Source organism: Lactuca virosa, chromosome 3 (genome assembly GCF_052849685.1).
Source record: "Lactuca virosa cultivar CGN04683 chromosome 3, Lactuca_virosa_CGN04683_v6, whole genome shotgun sequence".
Classification (NCBI taxonomy): Eukaryota; Viridiplantae; Streptophyta; class Magnoliopsida; order Asterales; family Asteraceae; genus Lactuca; species Lactuca virosa.
Genome location: NC_136428.1, coordinates 52,881,502 through 52,887,550, shown reverse-complemented (window position 1 = coordinate 52,887,550; position 6,049 = coordinate 52,881,502).

The following is a 6,049-nucleotide window of genomic DNA, read 5'->3' as shown; positions in this document are numbered from 1 at the left end:
TGCATACCGCTAAGTCGAAACTTCGAAAGATCATAACTTCCTCATACGAAGTCAGATTTAGACGTTCTTTTTATGCACGCTCTCAGTTTAACGCATTCTACAACTTTCGTTTAGATCGCTAAGGCCAAATATCGCTCTATCGTAATTTCACTATTTACGTCATGATGTGTCGTGCCGGTTCTGTCGCGAAACTTCGACAGGTCATAACTTCTTCGTTATAACTCGGATTTCAACATTCTTTATATTTTCGGAGACCTTGTGACATATACTATGACTTGGATAAGATTATTCATTCTAAATAATGTTTTATCAAAAGTCACTTTTGATGTTTATCGTCTCTAAATTGACTAGCCCGGATCTACGGGCGTTACATTTCACGTCCTGGTCAGGAGGAGAGATGGCTCGAGTGGCCGTTTATATTGAGGTGGTGTAAGTGGGAGTTCAGGAAACTTCCAACCGTTGGTCGGCGTCTTCTTTATTATGCATAGTAGTCTTGTGGATGAGTTTAGGTTGAAGGCTTCGGAATTCGAAGTATGACCCGAACACCTGATTGGATGCAATTGGGTGAAGGTGTCGGCTCAGGGTGAGTGGGGTGTGATGATTTGGGTATGGTTAGGCCATGAGTGGTAACCGTGGTTGGATGAAGTGTTGTAGATGGGATAGTAGCATCCATCAGTCTGAAGTAGACAATCGTTGGAGGTGGTCATGAGTTTAAAGGGGGAAATCAGTTCGTGCCTTGGGCACGCCGGCCAGGATTGCCGAGGAGTATTTCTCTATTTTGGGTTGAGGACCATTGGGGTCCGAGGCGGAGTCAGTCTTTTGTGGCTCTAGTTAGGTGGGACTCGTGAGTGAGGTTGCTCCGTGGTTTAGTTGGGTGGGACCCGTGGGCGAGGCCCGTGTGATTATAGCAGTACAGGTGGAACCTGGTAGAGACCGTTGGGTCAAGGTTTTGGGATCTTGAGTTGCAGGATTAAGTGGGTGGTCATTGTGTGATGCTGAGGGGTTTATAGGTCGGGTAGACTTGTGATTTGGGAACCTGGTGGTGAGACCAGGTGCAAGACTGGTAGTCTCAACGATGGTTGGGAATCTTTTTTTTTGGTCTGGTAAGGGGTTGTCGTGAATTGGAAGGTTTTGGGTGAAATGCAAGTGCAGACCCGTGGATCTTGGGTTATGAGTTAAGCATCGGGTTAGTTTTGGTTAAGATCTCAAGTCGGGCATTCCAAGTGTTTTGTGCGGTATTTTTGTGTCAGTGGAATGAGGATTGGGGTATCTATATGTTGAGGGCATCAGTCGAAGGGTTCAAGGTTAATGAATGGATTCAGTTTTGATGATAAATCAAGCTCTTGTAAATGTGTCTTGGATTGGTTTTATTGGTGAAGGGCATCCAGATAAGTCAGGGCAGTCCTATTGATTTGGAACTTGTGTGTGGAGTAGCTTGATATTCGGAGTTAGGTCACTTGCAGTTTGGATTAGATAATCTCAGAGTAGATGATTTGATCTTGTTGCACAACTCTTGTTTGAGTCTAACCGTTGCAGGGGTGAGTCTCCTACTCGAAGGATTATTTGAGCCTTCTTCATGTATAAGTGTTCTGCATGGATAATTGGTCTGTGATTATGTTTTCTAATGGGAATCTCAAGTATCAGAAGTTGAGTAGTCAGTTGGGAAATTAAGTGGGATGAATTCAGCAATGGTTCAGTATGGGCGGTATGTCAGGAAGTCAAACCATCTCGAGACTTCAGATTTCCAGTTGAGTAGTTGCGGTTATTTCGTAAGAGATTATTGTCGGATGGTGAAGGGGATTCGTTTATCCACGGGTTGGAGGGCCATGTGAGGGTTGGTTTCGGTTGCCATAGGAAGGATGTGATATGCTCGGGGCTGTGGCCATGTTGCTCATGTAGTTTCGCTTGCTGGGATTGATAAGGAATGATTTCAAGAACAAAATCTAATTTAAGTGGGGGATCGTTGTAACACACTATTTCAGATCATTTCCATTTCGGGGTGGTGATCAAGGATTGGGGTATAAGCAGGCTTAGGATCCTTGAAGAAGTTAGTTTTGGGCTCATTTGGAGGTGGATGATTTGTATTGGATGATCTGCGTATTCGGTTTGTGTTTTGAAGTTAAAGGGTAGTTCGGTAATTTGTCAGCTCTGTTTTCAGGCCCTTCCTGACGATGATTTTATCGACCAAGGGATCCTATCTTATGAGGAGACATGCTCTTTTGGCGATGATGACATCGAATCTCTAAAACTCAATGGGGCCTTTCCTCCCAGCGCTGTTTTTAGGCCCTTCGATCCTCTGATTCAGACCGATTTCGTCTTTCCCACTTGGGTGTGCTTTCCTGAGTATCCTTTCTCCTTGGGTTTGAGATACCCTTTCCCCGGGATCGTCTCCGAATTTTTTAGGGCGATTGGGATTTCGTATATCCAGGCCATGCCAATTGTCTGGAGGATCCTATATTGGGTCGACCAGATAAATCAATCAAAAGGTCTTGACATAGGCCTTTCTGAGTTGGCATGCGTATACGATCTCACAACCTTTGGGAATTCTCGTTTCCTTCTCAAGGTCAAAACCCTCAGATCTTCTCTAATCTTGAAAACCAAGCACAATGATGGAGCTTGGAAAGGGAGATACCTCTTTGTGAGGCGTGACTCTGTTCCCAATGGGGATCTCCTGCCCACAGATTGGGTTAAGAAGGGTAGGATTTCAATGCTTTACCTTGTGATATTGGAATCTAATTCTTATTTTGTTTGTTTCTTTGCAGCCTTCAAGTTCGAGGAACTTGTTCCCGTCGCTGAGGATTAGGAAGAGAAGATTGAGAAGTTCTTGGCCTTGCCCGAAGTCGAGAGATCCTTCCGATTCGATCAAGTTGTCCCGCAGGGAAACTCCTCCTCTACTGACCTCATGTTGATGGGTAAGGATCCTTAATTTTTTCCTGTTTGTGATGAGGATCTTTAATAATCTTTTGCTGTATACAGGATCCAATGTCACTCGCTCCAGTGCTCGCTTCACTCTTGCTGATCTTGATACAACTATGTCAGGAGATCAGTTGGTGGTGAAAAAGGAGAAGAGTTCATCCTCTCTTCCTCCTAAAAGGTCGACCGTGGATTTGACAGTGATAACTCCAGGATCCCGAAAAAGGAAAACTGCAGAATCCACAAGTTTATCTTTGGAGATCCTTGGAGCTGAGGAAGCGCTCTAGAAGTTTGTCTCTTTCTCTCAGGCTGTAAGTGTTGATTTCATTCTCGCTCCATTTTTCATTATGTTTTTCGCTGACTTACTATATTTTTATCACATGTATTTGATCATGTTTCCGCTGCTTTAAGGATCCGGGCGGAGAGGGCTGAACAAGCCCTTCAGGGATATGAGAAGATGTGGAAGATGACCAACGAGGATCTTCTAAGGAGGGTGGAGCTGCTTATCAAGGAAAAGGCTCAGAGAGAGGAGGAGCATGTACATGAGATGGAGGAGGTGATCTCCGACGCAAAGGTCAGTGTTGCGGTGGCCGTTTGGGAGGCCAAGATCCGTCTTGTTGAGGATTTTAAAAATGCAGGATCCTGGAACGTGGTTGGTTGGCGCGAGGAGTTGGCCAAATTAACTGACAAGCCTTCTATGCCAGTCAGACTCCTGTACTGCGGCTGACCGAGGGGGAAGAAAATAATGTGGGCCCTAGTGTGGAGGATTGGGCACTTGCGTTCCTAGAGGCTCACGATCGTGTGACCAAAGGGGCTTCACGGAAACGACCATAACTTTGGCTACAGATCTCCGTTTTGGGCCTACAACCAGTCAAATCGAAGCTTGAAGCAGGGAGCACGTCTAGATATGTCCCCAAAGGGGACTTACCCATTTTTAATTCCAGAAATCGCTTTCTAAAATGGACTTATGGACATTTATTTGTTTTTTTCATAATTTTTGGACTTTGTTTTTGGGTTTGTGTTTGGCCCATGTCTCTTTAGGGTTTCTTTTAAAATTCTGCTTCTTATTTAAGTCTTGCTGATGTAATCTGGATGGTCATTGGTCAGTTTAAAGAACTTTCATTTTTCTCTCAAAATTTTGTGTGTGTTTACCGAATTTTGAAGCCAATCCCACAGTATTCATAGAATCAACGTGGTTTGGGCAAGATTATCCTAGGTATTCTTCTAGAATCAACAGTTTTGATCTTTGGTCATTTGTTCGCTGCATCAGAGAAGAAGGCCGATGATGACCAGGATAAGGTCTAGGCCTTTTAGGTGGTTAGGGTAGCATAACCTTTTGACGCATGACTCTTGTAAGGCTGTAGGCCTTTTTGTTTTGAATATAATGGTTGATCTTTCTTTCCTCTTTCTACTTTTTCCTGCGTAATGCAATACTAAGGTCTTTTGCATGGTTAGGATCCTGAAAAAAGTGAATAATTCTTAAAACAAAATGGCCTGGTAAGGATTAGTTAAAAAATAACAATAACTGACTTTGTTAAGTAATCTAAAAGTTTATTTTAGAAGTTTAAGGATTAACTTGCAACTCTTAAGAGTTTTTAATATGCTTTTAAAACTTCTTCGAAAATATCAAAATAGCAAATGATTCCGAAGTGACGAAAGTTCATAAGTCAGCGATTGGTTTAGGATCCTGGAAATTTTAGGATCCTTGATTTTAAAACTTCAAAGTTAAGGAAAGATGGAACCTGATTGTCTTCGAGTTTCTCTTTAAGCTTCATAAGTCTTTGAATTTTAGATTTTATTGAGGATAAATTCCAACTTAGGAGAGAACGTTGGTTCACTGCTGAGAATGAGGTTCTTTACCAACGAAGGTCGATGAGGATCCTTAAGGGCAAGGACCCTTATTGTCAGAGATCCTAAAAAATAAGGATCTTAGGTCTCATAAGGGAAATTTATCATTAGGATAACCTGTTTAGATTATAGACTTTGACAAAATAGATAACACGTTAATATTGTATTCTGGGGAGGATCCCAACTTGTGATATAATTCACTGGATAGATAACATGAAAATGTTACAATTTGACTGTGTTCTCTGGGGAAAATTCCCAATGTGTGATAACATGAAGATGTTATAGACCTTATGTAATTTCTGGGGCAAAATCCCAATCTTTGATAACATGAAAATGTTATAAGCCTTAGGTAGTTACTGGGGTAGGATCCCGATTTCTGGACAACATGAAAATGTTATAAACCTTAAGTAATGACTAGGGTAGGATCCCGATTTCTGGATAACATGAAAATGTTATTGTGACATCCCCTAATTTCTCGGCCAGAAAAGACCGATTTAATTTATGCTTTTTAAAATAAAGTCAGAGAAATCCTTTTAAAAAATGTTGCGAAATTGGTCCCCAAAACAAAACATGATAAAAGTTTATCAAAACATTTCTTTAAGAAATATATAATTTCATTTCATATCAAAACCTCGGGATGTCATATTCCGATACAGATCAAAAGCATAAAAAAGACATTATAAGCCTTACAAGAGTTATTTACAACTACTGGCCTATAATCCAAAAATCTCTCATCATCCTCCAACTATGATCGGGGTCCACTACCTGTAATAATAAAAAGATGAGTGGGTCAGGCTTGGGAGCCTGGTGAGCATATAGGGTTTTCAACCCACAATAATAATAAACTTATTAAGTTCACCAATCAACAATAACCCTGATTACCCATTCCCGTTATCCTTACTTTACGTCCCTAAACACCTATCACAAGGGACCTAGCCTAACGAATATCATCGGGATGGACACTACTGCTAAGGGGACTCCTCAGCCATACATGTCCTAAAGGCAACCATGAGGGGGATGGAGTACGCCAATGAACATTTAGTTCACCAACACCTACAAGTTGCGAACCTGCTAGTGTTCCACTGGACTGTCTAGAAAGGTCCGTGGTCGTCATCTATACTCCGCTAGACGACAACAACAACAACAACAACAACATCGAGGCCTCTCACCATTTTAACACACATCGAGTATTTCGTCTACCCATGTTTTACCCAACATATTTGTAGATAAAATACATATACAGTTTAAAACTTGTATAAAACATCTATTCAACCGTCACCTCAAATAA